The 13,953-nt window shown below is 40.2% G+C and overlaps 1 protein-coding gene across 7 annotated transcripts in view; it reads left to right on the top strand.

Moving 5' to 3' along the window:
• The window catches only part of EFCAB11 (EF-hand calcium binding domain 11), a 168,036-nt gene that overhangs the window by 44,258 nt on the left and 109,825 nt on the right, over positions 1 to 13,953 (top strand). The gene's annotated exons all lie outside the window — the stretch shown is intronic.

The following is a 13,953-nucleotide window of genomic DNA, read 5'->3' as shown; positions in this document are numbered from 1 at the left end:
TGCCATGACTACTACAGGCCACAACTGAATGGAGAACTGTGCTCTGACCTAGAGAGAAATACTCAGTTGATCTACAGCAATTCCAGCCCCAAAGCCACAGTACTCTGTTCCCAGCATCCAGGCTCACACAATGATTGCTGGTGCTTTGTTTTGCTTATGCTACATTGACTTGTTAACATCTCAAGACTGTGGATACTAGGATGGTGGCTAAGAAGTATTTACAAGGGTCTTTTTATCTGCAAATTGAGAAGAGAAGGCTGCTACAGGCAGTCCTTGAAGATGCAAATTTCTCATCTTTGACCTGGATTTGTTTCTTACAAGGAGCTGTGTGTGGAGCACGTTGGGAGGGAGTGGGCTGCCTTTACATGTCTTGAGGAAGGTTCTCGTGTTTGTCTACATAGTCTGAAATAACATCTGACCTGCTGCCTCTCCACCCCCAAACCCCCCTTGTCACTCGGCAGTGCCTGAAGCATTCCTTCAGCCTTTCTGGAATTGAAGTTTTCCTAACTGGTGGCAGAAGCATTCTTTGTTGAAATTTACTCTCCTTGGCAGTTCTCCAGGGCACACGGCAATGCCTATTTATTTGATTTAGCCTTTGTTTGGTTAGCCTTGTATTTTGTCTGTTTTGCTTTGCGAAGTTCTTTTTCCCCCAAATTTTCATGTTTAAATCCCTTGGACTTCACTTCTATTTATTTTACTAGCTTGCTTCAAAATACTGCTAAAAGTTGTTTGCTTTAAGCTCTCACAAAATGAGTAGTCTTGGATTCATTTGTCTTTTTCCCCCAAGCCTGATCCATAGTGTGTGTACTAGGTGCACCTTTGTTAATTATTAAAACAAAATAGGCTTTATAGTTTGTACTTTGTACATCCTAATGTTATACTACATTGTCTCCACTTCTCTTTATTTAGCTCTGTTTTTTTTTTTTTTTACCGTGTCCTCCAATCATTAGGCTCATGTTAATTCTAAAGAAATAGAAGTAGCTTAACTTTTCTGAATCTTTTTGTTCTCCCTCCTCTGCCATTCTTCCTGCTTCTCCCCACAAGATAAAAACCCGTCCGACTCACCTGTCTTCCAAGTGCAGCTGGCAACACTCCAAGTGACATGAGTACCCCAAGACACCCATTTTTTTGTAACTAAACATTCAGTGATGAAACTTAGACCTTCTCTAGACATTTTTTGTATGTATGTATGTGAGACAGATTCTCACTCTGTTGCCCAGGCTGGAGTGCAGTGACACAATCTCAGCTCACTGCAGTCTCCGCCTCCCAGTTCAAGCTATTCTGCTACAACCTCCCGAGTAGCTGGGATTACAGGCGCCCACCACCACGCCCAGCAAATTTTTGTATTTTTAGTAGAAACAGGGTTTCATCATGTTGGCCAGGCTGGTCTCGAACTCCTGGCCTCAAGTGATCTGCCCGCCTCGGCCTCCCAAAGTGCTGGGATTACAGGCATGAGCCACTGCACCTGGTCACTAGACATTTTAGATCCTCTCAACCCCTGATTGTATGTGTGGCCTTCACCTCACACTTAATGTGGCCAACATGTACTCCTGCCTTCTCTTTGTCCCCGAATCACTGTAAGAGAGATCTTTCCCCGTGCTTTTTTATTCTCAGGCTTATATCTTTCTTTGTTTTGGAAACACATATTTGTTAGAATCTTCTGCATTGCAGATACTGGGATTATATGAAAATGAACAAGATAGACATTGCTTTGCCCTTTAGGAGCTTGGAGTCTAGTTGAGAATATAGGTGGTTAGAATCCAAGATGGTTAATCCTGAAAGATGACTACAGAGTACTATGGACAAGAAGAAGGCTTAGTGCAGACTGGGGAGGGGGCACCAAGGCTGACATCAGAGAAGTGATAGCCAGCGTGAGACCTGGAGGATGGTCTCCATTTGCCTGACTTTGCCTTAGCCAGGCAAGGAGGGAAGGCATATTCTAGACAGAATGCATCTGCAGAGGTCAGTGGGAGAGTATAACTGAGAGTTGTTACGCATAGTTAGCCTACTATCAAATACACCTATTTTTTTTTCAGTGGGTGGGTGCAATCAGAAGGATGAATGCAGAGTGATGAGACTAGAGCGATAGGCAGTGCCAGATGAGGAGAGTCTTGTAAGATTTGTCAAGTTCAGACTTTATCCTGAGGATACCAGGAAGCCATCAAAATGTTTTACGTAGGAAAGTGAGGTGATCAGACTTTTTTTTTTTTTTTTTTTTTTTTTAAAGACGGAGCCTTGCCCTGTCACCCAGGCTGGAGTGCAATGGCGCCATCTCGGCTCACTGCAACTTCCGCCCCCCAGCTTCAAGTGATTCTCCTGCCTCAGCCTCCCAAGTAGCTGGGATTACAGGCGCGTGCCACCATGCCCAGCTAATTTTTTGTATTTTCAGTAGAGACGGAGTTTTGCCATGTTGGCCAGGCTGGTCTCAAACTCCTCACCACAGGTGATCCGCCCACCTCGGCCTCCCAAAGTGCTGGGATTACAGGTGTGAGTCATGCCCAACCGACGCAATCAGACTTATAGTTGACATGATCTCTCCTAGTGTAGTGTGGAGAATGGATTAAAATGTGGCAAGAATAGCCTCTAATTGGGCTGAGTCTAGGGACCACTTTCCCAACTCAGCCTTCTCTTTTTTGGGGGGGGGGGACGGAGTCTCGCTCTGTCCCCCAGGCTGGAGTGCAGTGACGGGATCTCAGCTCACTGCAAGCTCCCCCTCCCGGGTTTAGGCCATTCTCCTGCCTCAGCCTCCCGAGTAGCTGGGACTACAGATGCCCGCCACCTCACCCAGCTAGTTTTTTGTATTTTTTAGTAGAGACAGGGTTTCACCATGTTAGCCAGGATAGTCTCGATCTCCTGACCTCGTGATCCGCCCCTCTTGGCCTCCCAAAGTGCTGGGATTACAGGCTTGAGCCACCGCGCCTGGCCTCAGCCTTCTCTTTAACCCCACAATGTTTGTCCAGCCCAGCATGCATTTTTCTGATTAGCATGAGGGCTCATCTCAAACATCAGCTCCCTTTCTCTAGCTGCCTGTCTTAAAGGCCGGGACTGTGTCTTCTCCCTAGCTCTGGGCTGGCTCTTGCTCTACACTAAATGTGTCATCTGGAGCACCGACTGGATCCAGGTTTTACCATTGCCCAGAAGAGTCTGTTGTTTTGCCTATTGTCTTGGCTCCCCTGGGATTTTGGTGCCAGCTTAGATCTAGCCTGAGTTCAGTGATCTCCTTTGACCCCTGGAATTCATTGCCATTCACACGTTGGCCCTTCCTGCCCAGCCAGTCTAGAATAAACCTGCTGCTGAGGGAATCCTCCCAGCCCTCTCTTTCCCACTAGTAGTTGAGTATCCTAGATACTTCACAATTGATCTCCATTGTATACCTATACAGAACAATACATTTGATAAGATGGATTGAGGTAAGGTGAGGGGAACTAGCTAAAGGTTGAGTATCCCTTATCCAAAGTGCTTGGGAGCAGAAATGTTTCAGATTTTTTATTTTTTCAGATTTTGGAATATTTGCAAATGCATAATGAGATAAGAATGGGACCCAAGTCTAAACACAAAATTCATTTATGTTTCATATATACCTTATACACAAAGCCTGAAGGTAATTCTATATAGTATTTTTCATAATTTTGTGCATAAAAAGTTTGTCTTAAATACTTATGTGTGGAATTTTCCACTTGTGGTGTAATATTTGTGCTCAGAAAGTTTCAGATTTTGGAGCATTTTGGAGTTTGGATTTCCAGGGCAAGTTGCTTAACTTCTCTGTGCCTTAGTTGCTTCATGTATAAACTGCAGGTATTAAGAGAACCTACACCAGGCCGGGCGCGGTGGCTCAAGCCTGTAATCCCAGCACTTTGGGAGGCCGAGACGGGCGGATCACGAGGTCAGGAGATCGAGACCATCCTGGCTAACCCGGTGAAACCCCGTCTCTAGTAAAAAATACAAAAAAATAGCCGGGCGAGGTGGCGGGTGCCTGTAGTCCCAGCTACTCGGGAGGCTGAGGCAGGAGAATGGCGTAAACCCGGGAGGCGGAGCTTGCAGTGAGCCGAGATCCGGCCACTGCACTCCAGTCTCGGCGACAGAGCAAGACTCCGTCTCAAAAAAAAAAAAAAAAAAAAAAAGAGAACCTACACCAGAATTGTTTGGAGGATTAAGTGAGCGAATGCCCATAAAAACACTGTGCCTGGCCCGTAACTAGCTCTCACTACTTATTCATGTTGTTACTATGGTGTCTAGACTTAACCCTAGGGAAAGTGGGAGAACATAAAAGGTTTTTGACTTCAGGAATATTTGACAACAGCCAAATAGGTATTAACCTTGAAAGTTCCACCCCTCCTCTTCACTATGAATAATTGAGAGATGACAGTGGTATCACATCCTGCCCAGCTGGGGGGCTATTCCAGTGAGTAAGTAGATGTAAGGGAGTGATAAAAATAGCTAACTGATACCTAGCGCTCACTGTGTGCCAAGCCCTGTTCTAAATGCCTTAGTTGCATTAACTCATTTGATCCTCACAACGACCCCATGAGATGGCTACTGTGATTATTCCCATTTTACTGATGAGACAACAGGTACAAAGCAGCTGAGTGACTTTGCTAAGATCCCATTAACTGCTGGAATTCGGCTTGGACCAGACAGTCTGACTCCATGTTGGAAACACAAATAGATACAGCCACCATGTAAAGGAGGATCTTTGCCTTGCCTTTTTCTCTCTGCCCACAGGGGTACCCTTAAAAAGGGATTTTGAATCTCTTTATCAATCAGATCTACTACAGTCTGTAGATTTTGAAGGAACCATTTTATTTAAGGGCCTTTCCGGTACAATTTCAATAGAATAAAGATCTAGACAGCACATAAATTTTCATAGTAAAAAATAGAGCTATATAATCTATGGCCATAACCCTTTTCATAGCCCTAAGGTTGGGGATATATGAAAACACTTTAGCTGAATTGTACATTCTTTTTATAAAATGCCTGATTTCTGGCAATTTGGTCAGACAATCTTTTGATAAAAATATCAAAAACCTCATACTGCAATACTGTAAAATGTGATGGTGTTAATGGCCAAAAACATCTGTATTTTAGACTGTCATGAACTGTTTAAACATCATCATAATAGGAAACATTTATGGCTTAAATAATTGAAGTCCACATTTCTCAGAAGCCATCTGCTCATCTCAACCTTTTGTTAGACCTTCAAACAAATCACAGAACTGACCGGCTTGAGTTTCTCTGTAACTCTTTCTGCTCCGTCATGGGATGGTGGGATGTGCAGGGGCTGTTGGTCAGTTCTTCCGAGTTTGAATATCATAGTCGTGGGAAACTGATGTAGGTGTCTGTCATGGGAAACTGATGTCTGTTAACCTCCCTGGACTTCAGTTTCTACTTCTGAAGGACTTCTAGCTTTAAAGTACCTTGATTCTCTCTTTCTAAACCTTTTGTTTACTCACTGTTTAAAGAATATTATAATTGGCCCGGCGCGGTGGCTCAAGCCTGTAATCCCAGCACTTTGGGAGGCCGAGACGGGCGGATCACGAGGTCAGGAGATCGAGACCATCCTGGCTAACACGGTGAAACCCCGTCTCTACTAAAAACTACAAAAAAAACTAGCCGGGCGAAGTGACGGGCGCCTGTAGTCCCAGCTACTTGGGAGGCTGAGGCAGGAGAATGGCGTGAACCCGGGAGGCGGAGCTTGCAGTGAGCTGAGATCCGGCCACTGCACTCCAGCCTGGGCGACAGAGCATGACTCCGTCTCAAAAAAAAAAAAAAAAAAAAAAAAAGAATATTATAATTAATATACAGTGATCTAATGGTAAGAAATAGAGAAGAAAAGACAAAATAATTTGGTTTCATTAATTTCATTTAACATTATTTCACAAAAGTTCATTAAGCACCTACTATGTACATGATAAATATGTGTTTCACTGTCCAGTATACTAATAATGTTAAATTCTCAAACTGACTTGGAATTTTCCTTCTCTCAATTTTCCCAGTGCTAATGTTCCCCTCCTGGCTACAACATTACCATAAAATGTTATACTCTTTAATCTTATTTTCATATTCCCCAAACAAAGCAAAACAAAATCTTTCATCTCAAAGGCATTTTTAGCATGTTGCAAATTATCATGAAATCACACACAATTTTCTGTTTTCAATTTTTCAATGTAAAACCTACTAGGTTATGTTTCTTAGGAAAAACTGTAGACATCAGATGTTCACTTCTAATTTAGATGGGTCAGCTGACATACTAGTTTCAATGAGTTGCAGTAATGAATTTGTCATAGAATTGAAGCCATTTTCTGGCTATAAATCACCCAAACCCAAATGCTGTAGGAAATTTACAAGGACTGCCATTAGAATGGGATGTTTTAAATTATCTCAGTTGTATTGAAACAAAACCAAGCCTGATTAACAGATATATCAGGTAGTCATGAATTGATGTGACAGAAAAGAGTTATTGGGCTATTTGTCAAATGATAAACTGGATGATGATGATGGAGAAAGTTACCTTTTTTTTTAAAATTTTTTTTAGTGCTCTAATGAGTGCCAGGCATTGTCAGTATTTCATGTAATCCTCATGATAACCTTATGAGATGTACAGTATTATTACTATTTCTATTTTACAGATAAGAAAACTGAGCTTGGAGAGGTTAGATAATGTTCCCAAAGTCCCACACTTTAAATAGCTGAAAATGTTTCACATTGCTTGTTGTCACCTTGAGTTCACCGTATTTAAAGTGAAAGTCATCATCCTGATCCCTTGTTGTTCTTTCTGTTTCTGTCAGTGATATCATGATTTTCTGTTTCATTCTTGCAGTCATTGATTTTTTCCTTTTCCATCTTTGCTCTAAATCCATTCAATTACCAAGTCCCTTCCCTCATTCAGTGTCTTTCTGCTGTCAGCCCTCTTCTCATCCTTAGTGTCTAGGCCTCCCACCTAAATGGACACGCTAAAGGCCAATCTCCATAACTCAGTCTTCAAGGCTGGCTACTCTCTGACTCCTCCTCTTCTAGGCTCTTTTTCCTGTTACTTCTCTCCAGATGAACTAGTTACCTAAATACATTGCGCCCATTTTCTATATCCCCTTTTGTACATGATAACTCTTCTGAGATGGCCTCTCCCCTTTTCCCTGCTCCGTGAGCCCTGTCCCTTCCTTAGCATGAGACTGGGTCTTCTCCTGAAAGATGTGTTTTGATCAGCTCATTCCTCAGTGAATATCCCTTCTTTTCAATGCTTGTGACAATAGGCTCTATACCTGTCATTTTGCACTAAGCACGTGCCATCTGACTGGCATTGCTATACAACTCTTCGTCTGTGTGATCTGTTTCTCTCTTAGTGGTGGTTAGGGCTGGGTCTAGATCTCTCCCTAACATCTGGAACATTGCTGTATACCTAGAAAGTACAAGTCTTCATGCTTCATGTGCTTGGGTAAAGAGAGGAATTTTTATGGTAACTATAGTAAATATCTCATATATTGACTTCATTGACTTAAGAGATCTCCTGTGAATCCTCCAAGCCTTATTATTCAGAGACCCATTTCACTAGAAAGGGACCACATGTATTCATAGGATACAGTAGTAGATTGTTTGCAGAGATGGTCATAGCTCCTTCCATCCCTGTTCATGCACCTGTGTAAAGTGGCTTGGCTCCCTTCCCATCAGGAGGAAGAATTTATTTCTCCACCCCCCGAATCAGAGCTGACTTGTGACTTTGACCAAAGGGCATAGAAAAAAGTAACAAATCTCAAAACTTGAGGGGTGGTCTAGGGGACCACCCCCAACAAAGGATCCCATCTGGGAGAAAATTTTTGCAATCTACCCATCTGACAAAGGGCTGATATCCAGAATCTACAAAGAACTTAAACAAATTTACAAGAAAAGACCCCATCAAAAAGTGGGCAAAGGATATGAACAGACAATTCTCAAAAGAAGACATTTATGCAGCCAATAGACATATGCAAAAATGCTCATCATCACTGGTCGTCAGAAAAATGCAAATCAAAACCACCATGAGATACCATCTCACACCAGTTAGAATGGCCATCATTAAAAAGTCAGGAAACAACAGATGCTGGAGAGGATGTGGAGAAATAGGAATGCTTTTACACTGTTGGTGGGAGTGTAAATTAGTTCAACCATTGTGGAAGACAGTATGGCGATTCCTTAAGAATCTAGAACTAGAAATACCATTTGACCCAGCAATCCCATTACTGGGCATATACCCAAAGGATTATAAATCATTCTATGATAAAGACACATGCACACATATGTTTATTGCAGCACTATTCACAATAGCAAAGACTGAGAACCAACCCAAATGTCCATCAGTGATAGACTGGATTAAGAAAATGTGGCACATATACACCATGGAATACTATGCAACCGTAAAAAAGGATGAGTTCATGTCCTTTGCAGGGACATGGATGAAGCTGGAAACCACCATTCTCAGCAAACTATCACAAGGACAGAAAACCAAACATTGCATGTCCTCACTCACATGTGGGAGTTGAACAATGAGAACACATGGACACAGGGTGGGGAACATCATACACCAGGGCTGGTCAGGCGGTGGGGTACTGAGAGAGGGATAGCATTAGGAGAAATACCTAATGTAAGTGACAAGTTGATGGATGCAGCAAACCAACATGGTACGTGTATACCTGTGTAACAAACCTGCAGGTTGTGCACATATACCTAGAACTTAAAGTATAATAGTAATAATAATAATAATAACAGATATGTTTGTGTTAGAGTTCTCTAGAGGAAGAGAAGTAATAAAATATGTGTATAAATATTGAAAAAAAAGGGAATCCATCTGATGCCATGCCTTTTGCCACATTAGTCCCTGAGTTTTTGTTCCATTGTATACATATGATAGATGTGGCTCGAGGTGCTTCTCGAACCAAAGTTTTAATGCATTTCAAAGTTCTGCACTTCTAAGAAGTGATCTTAAAGGTAGATAATAAATTGTGGTTATTCACAAGCCCTGATACCATAGTTCTGTTTTATCTCTTGTAGTTTCTTGAACGTAGTCCAAAATTAACATTGATTTAAAGTGCTAATATTTTCTCAAATGTGTTTTTAAAACTTTGCATTCTTGTGTTCTTCGTTTGCAACTACCCAGAATTGCCCCTCCCCTTCTCTTTTACCCATTATAAGGAAACAAGTTCTCTATTCGCCAAATAGCAAAACAGCCTTTGCTTAACAGTGTATATTTCACTTTCGTGCTAAAGCTGTATCCCAGTAACATTTTCTTTCATGGAAAATGACCATTTCTTCCAGGAGTATGTAATTTTTTTTCAAATGCATGAAGTTTTCAAAATGAAACAGTGTCAGACAGAATGATCTTTGGCCTTATGAAAGTGGAATTTTTTTTGTAGTTCTGTGGTTGTCCATTATTTTAAAACCTATTAGTTACAACAGGTTAGCTTGAAAAATGAGGAGGTTTAAATCTGAGACAAAATATCTCACTATAGTTAGATTCTGAAACTCTGCCAGCAAAATTGTGTTTGAACGCTTCTTGAATTTGTTTTGTAAGGGGTAGCTTTCTGCTTTAAATGTGTATTCAGTAAAACACAGTTATTCAAATTCTGGTAGACATGTAGGGGAGCCAGATTCATGTGTAACGCAGATGCAGCATTGTTCTTGGGGCTTTTTACTCCTAATGACTGACCTAATGTGTTGCGTCTCCTTTTTCTGGCTGAGAGAAGGAATCACATTTTATTCAGTAATATGTTCACATTGTGTTTCACCTCTTGCTATCTCTTATACTACAAGAATACCTGTGACGTATTGAGATAGCTAATATCATTGCTAGAAAAGTACAAGGTAATTTGGATAGAAAATAATGTGATAGCTTTAGTAACAGAATATAATTAAATTTGCGCCTAGAGTAAAAATAGCGAAATGATTTATTTTTAGTCTTGAATGGCTCAGATCGGTATGATTAAAATACGTAAATTAAATAACAGCCTTTAGTTCAGTGGTGTTCTGAGTGGTATCAACTCTCTAATATCTAATCTTAAGTATTAATGATCTAATTCTAAGTATTCTATTTTCCTCTGCCCTCCCCCACTATTTTAAGTAAACCCAATATGAATTAGATAAAATAGGAAACACATTTGTTATATTCTTGGAGGCCTTGGAGATTAAGGATTTTAAATTGGGCTGGCATATTTTTATTAATCTACTAGAAAGTGGTTATTGGAGCACCTTCTATATACCAGGGGCCATTCTAGATGCTGAGAATGGAGCCACCAACACAGCAAACAAAGTCCCTGCTGTCAGGGAGTTTACAGATAATAACTGAGTAAACAAGCAAGTTAATTTCAGATAGAGGTAAAACACTATAAGAAAAATAAAACAAAATAAATACAGAAAATGAGTGAATGGGGAAGGGGTTGCTTAAAATTGGGAAGCTAGGGAAGACATTTTTGAGGGCTGACATTTGAACTGAGACCTAAATGACGAAGAGCCATGCAGAAGGAGGAAGAGCAGTTGCAAAGGGTCTGAGATGGGTGTAAGCCTAGAGGGACTGAGAAACTAAGAGAAAACCACAGTGGCTGGATTGCAGCGAACAAGAGGCAGCAAGGTCTGAGCGAAATTTGAGAGGTAGGCAGGGCAAGATGCTGCATTAGTCCTGGGTGCTACCTTCTTTCTTTTATATTACAGGGTGAGTAGCCCTTCCCTGAAATGCATGGGACCAGAAGTGTTTTGGATTTGGGATTTTTTTTTAGATTTTGTAATATTTGCATTATACTTACTGGTTGAGCATGCCCAATCTGAAAATTTGAAATCTTATGCATTCCAGTGAGCATTGTATTTGAATACCATGTATAATATCAAAAAGTTTCAGATTTTGGAGCTTTCAGATTTCAGATTCTGGATTAGGGATAACTCAACCCATATTATATTCCGTATTGTGTCACATTCCATCATGTCATATCATATCTCACACCATGTTGTGTATTTATATTGTATTATATATTTATGTCGCTGTACCTTACAGGGAAATGAAGAGTCAAAGAAAGACCTTAGACTTCTCAAGATGTGTAGATTTTCTGGCATTCCCAGTGTACAAAGTCATGCTAGTGGGTTGCTGTATCCTGGCTTGGAGCCCTCACCTGCTTTTCATGTTTCTTTCCCATTATCAGTTAAATTCAGTTCAACAGATACTTTCTTGGTACGTGCCGGGCCCAAGAAACTGATGAATCCACTTGGGCCATTTTACATATGAATGCAGAAGAAATTGTGATAGTCTTTCATTTTAGAGCAACTTCCCTAGATTATGTCTATTATTTCAATTAGTGAGCACCTATCTTTTGTACCATCTTATTTATACTTAGGTTACAAGCAGTAAAATGATCATAAGGGCCAAATATCTAATCTAAATGGCAGTGATATGTAATGTTAACATAGTCATCATTTGTTTCTCTCCACTGGCGATACAAGACATAAAAAAATGATTTTGAGGCCTACTTAAGCATCAGACCAAGAAGTGTTTATCATTTGAATACCTCTCTTCTGGGAAGAATAAGGAAAGTTTTTAAAAAAATTAACAGTTTAATAAAATATCTGAAAGTTTACAAACGTATTCTTTTAAATGAGGCAACACAGATCTTCTGTTACAATGGTTATGATCAGAGTGTCTGATTTACACTAGAGGATCAGGAAATAATGTAGACTATTTCCTTTCCGCGTGTCTTCATACCATATGTAGCCGTAATATACTGACTTAAAATTTCCACCGAATTAAACTTTCCAGTGATTTATAAGATGTTGAAATGCATTACCAAGAGCAGTTATTGAATCTTCCTTCAGAGATAATTAACAAAAAGACTTTGTTATTAAAAAAGAAAAAAAAGCAATAATTTAGGTTTCATGATGGCAAAGGTAAGCTCTAGAAGTCTTTCTGTGATTTGCTGATAGTAATTCCACTCCCTGGATGTTTGTTTTGCTTTGTTCTTTCTAACTCTCCCTGATTCGGTGGTTTGATAGATTTTCCTCCTATTTAAAATAAAACTGTAGAAGTCAGTACCACATTTAGTATCTATCTCCAGGTATGGCCAATCCTTCTTCCAACTGGCTGTGTTCTGGAAGGTTCTGGAAAACAGCTGACAAAGCCTGAATGTGACAGGGCAAGACATTCTAGGTAGCCCTCGTGGCTTTTTCAGCTGTGCTGCTTATTTTCTCACAGATGTATGTGTGGTATGTAAGTGTATATGATGCATATATGAAATGAATATTCAAGTCAGAAAATTTGTCCATTTATGTTCCTCCCCGGTTACGAAACAAAATATTCCATTCTAGCCATGGTTAAAGCCCCCTGGGTAGCCCTGCCTGATTGCCCTAGAGATCATCACTGTCCTGATTTTTTTTTTTAAATCATTCGTGTATGTCTTTATATTTTATGACATAGATTTATATATCTTAAATAATACAGAGTATTGTTTTGCTTATTTTTATACCTTATATAAATGCATATTGCTTTTTCTCTTATTTTATTCTTAGGAATTATCCACATTAATCCATGTATCTTTCATTTATTCTCCCTGCTGTATAGTATTCTGTTGGGGCACCAGGGGGCACAATAACCAGCACCTTCTTTTCCCCTCCAATATCAATTAAAATATCGACTCCAAGTGTAAGAGAGTAATAGAAATTTCAGCTTTCTTAGTGACGTAGTTCTATTGGAGGGATTGGTTTGCTAAAATGCAGCCCACATTAAGCAGGTTTACCCTGTAGAGTGGAGTGGCAGGGTCTTTAGCGTATTCATATCAGCAGTTGACTTGTTTCCCAAGTGGTTGGGCCAGTTCACAGTATCACCAGAATTCCTTTCTATCTATATACCCATCAGCACTTGTTACTGAACTCTAGTTTTTGCCAATTTGATGGGTGTGAAATGGCATCTCACTGTGATTTTTAATTTTTCTAATTACTTACAAAGTTCATCATGTCTCCTAGCCCTTTGGGTTTCCTGTTCAATGTCCATTTCCTATTTATGTGATTGGCCCACATAAAAAATATTGGGTAGTCTGTTTTTAAATGATTTATAGGGGCTCTTTATATATTCTGGGTACTAATTCTTTCTTATGTGTGAGTCACAGAAATTTTCACCCACTTGTGGCCTGTCCTCATTTTTTGTGGGGGAGGGATTATCTTTTGATGTATAACTGGATATTTTCCCAGAGGTTTTAGAGAGAACGTGAAAAAAAGAAAAAAGTGTGGGACTCTTTGGCATGTCCAAAGTCTAGAATTTTGGAGAGCATGTGTGTAGTGTTACTTGAGCATACAAATGGGGTCTCCCTTGTGATTTTCTGCCTATTGCAATACTCACATTATCTTTGAACACTTGCTCATCTTTCTTTTTCTAAATTAGCCAGTTTGAATATTTCTCTGAGATTTACATTATTTTCAAGTTCTTTTACATTATAGAATTCAATGTTTACTGCTTAAATTATGATTTTTTAGCCTCAGTATAGTTGCATGAAAAGGCTATAAAAAGGCCATAAAACAAGTCTGACCTACCAAAAAGCAAATTTGTCTACCACTTGGCAACTCTCTCTGTGTAACACAACTTTTTCATTTTACCTATTCTGATGGCAGTGCTGTATTAATATTTCATTCTCTCCATAGAGCTTGTGGACATTATCATCATCCAAAGGCATTTGAGTAGTAAATTGCATATGATGATATTTATATAAGAAAATTGCAGGCCAAGCGTGGTGGCTCACTCCTGGAATCCCAGCTCTTTGGGAGGCCGAGGTGGGAGGATCGCTTGAGGCCAGGAGTTCAAGACCATCCTGGGCAACATAGCAGGACCCCGTCACTACAGAAAATGAAAAAAAAATTTGCTGGGCATTGTGGCACACCCCTGAAGTCCCAGCTACTCAGAAGACTGAAGCAGGAGGATCCTCTGAGCCCAGAAGTTGGAGGTTTCAATGAGCTATGATT

Source organism: Macaca mulatta, chromosome 7, assembly GCF_049350105.2.
Source record: "Macaca mulatta isolate MMU2019108-1 chromosome 7, T2T-MMU8v2.0, whole genome shotgun sequence".
NCBI lineage: Eukaryota > Metazoa > Chordata > Mammalia > Primates > Cercopithecidae > Macaca > Macaca mulatta.
This window is presented reverse-complemented; position numbering and strand designations above follow the sequence as displayed.